At 34.9% G+C, this 1,694-nt stretch overlaps 1 long non-coding RNA gene across 1 annotated transcript in view; it reads left to right on the forward strand.

Annotated features, from left to right (window-relative positions):
• Positions 1-453: 453 nt before the first annotated feature.
• Positions 454-1,694, forward strand: part of LOC103732351 — a 1,760-nt gene continuing 519 nt past the window's right edge. The window contains exons 1-2 of the long non-coding RNA XR_607195.2: positions 454-506; positions 1,505-1,588. This is a non-coding gene — a long non-coding RNA (uncharacterized LOC103732351). The remainder of the gene's footprint in view (positions 507-1,504; positions 1,589-1,694) is intronic.

Here is a 1,694-nt window from a genome sequence, read left to right on the forward strand (position 1 = left end):
TTTTTTTGAGTCTCCCTGTAGCCCCAACTGGCCTGGAACTCCCAGAGATCCATTTGCCTCTGCCTCCACAGTGTTGGAGTTAAAGGTGTGCACCACCACTCCGAGCCCAAATGTTTGGGTTTTCTGTTTGCTTTGGTTAGGATTATTTTTAAAATATGATTTTGTAAAGGTGATGCTGATTTTTTTTTTTAGTTGATTTTGAATGTATCTGGAATTTTAATCTCTTTAAAGGACAGTAGTAGTTTTGTATGCTGTATGCTTTGCTTCTGATCTTCATATAAAAATGACTATATCATCATTTATAGGAAAAATATTACTACCAGACATAGCTTTTTCCCCCTTCAGATGTTTTTCCTGAGCTTAGGATTTTGCATATACTCAATAAATTGACTTAGTGCTTTCTAGGCTTATGCTTGTCTTCACTCACGTTTGTTTGTTTTTTTTTTTTAATTTAGAGCACTCGAAGTCGACAAGGAGAAGAGAGAGATCCAGATGTTGAGCTAGAGGTAATTGAATTTATTTTTCTGGTAAATAATATCAGGAGTCTGCCTCTTAATAATTAGAACTGGAGTTACGGACAGTTGTTAGCTACCATGTGGGTGCTGGGATTCGAACCCAAGTATTCCAACAGCCTCTTCTGTCCTCTGCAGGCATTGCACGACATGGGTGCACTTACCTACATGCAGGCAATATCAGATGTTGAGCTAGAGGTAATTGAGTTTATTTTTCTGGTAGATAATATCAGGAGTCTGCCTCTTAATAATTAGAACTGGAGTTATGGACAGTTGTTAGCTGCCATGTGCGTTCTGGGATTCAAACCTAAGTATTCCTACAGCCTCTTCTGTCCTCTGCAGGCATTGCATGACATGGGTGCACTTACCTACGTGCAGGCAATACGTGCATACACATAAAATTTTAAAAAAATTATAATAAAATAACTGTAGTTTTATGAACTGTGTTACGATTTTTTATGAAAGCCCCTTTTAAGGTATTTCTTTAAAAATTGGACATTGCAAGGGATTTGATTTTCCTTAATTTATTTGGATAAAATGACAATACATTTTTTAAAAAATACTGATTTCAAAACTCAGTATTCCTATGAGGTTGGAGGAACATAAAAAGGTCATTTATAGATGATACCTCAAAACTTGGCAAACCTCAAAATTGTCATGTTATCAAAAACTGCTGAACCTTCCATTAGCACCTTAAAAATCATCCTTTTATAAATGCTAATAAAGTTTTTGAAGTAATACTCTTTAAATTCTGAATTTGTATAAATGTCAGTCCTGTTGTAGAAATACTACCTACTTTATATTTCAAAGGAATAGGCTTGGTTTTACTACGTTTTTGGTGGCTTATTTTGCAGGCATTTAAACAACTGTAAGTAGAGACATAGATACTAAGTTACTAATCTAAAGATTTAGGAGCTAAAAGTATTTTAAAATTAGATTCCTTTGGTAGACTCTGCCTTTGCATGGTTTCTTATAGTCCTTTCTTTTTTTAGCACCAGCAATGCTTAGCAGTATTCAGTAGAGTGAAATTCACTCGTGTGTTACTGACAGTGCTTATAGGCTTTACTAAGAAAGAGGTAAGAGATTTACTATAATTTGATTTTTGGATGGAATGCCTTAATGAAGCAGTTTTAAGATACTTAATTCCAGTTGCTCTCATCTCAGATACAGGGAAACACTGTT

This window comes from Nannospalax galili, unplaced genomic scaffold, assembly GCF_000622305.1.
Source record: "Nannospalax galili isolate Female #2095 unplaced genomic scaffold, S.galili_v1.0 scaffold5355, whole genome shotgun sequence".
NCBI lineage: Eukaryota > Metazoa > Chordata > Mammalia > Rodentia > Spalacidae > Nannospalax > Nannospalax galili.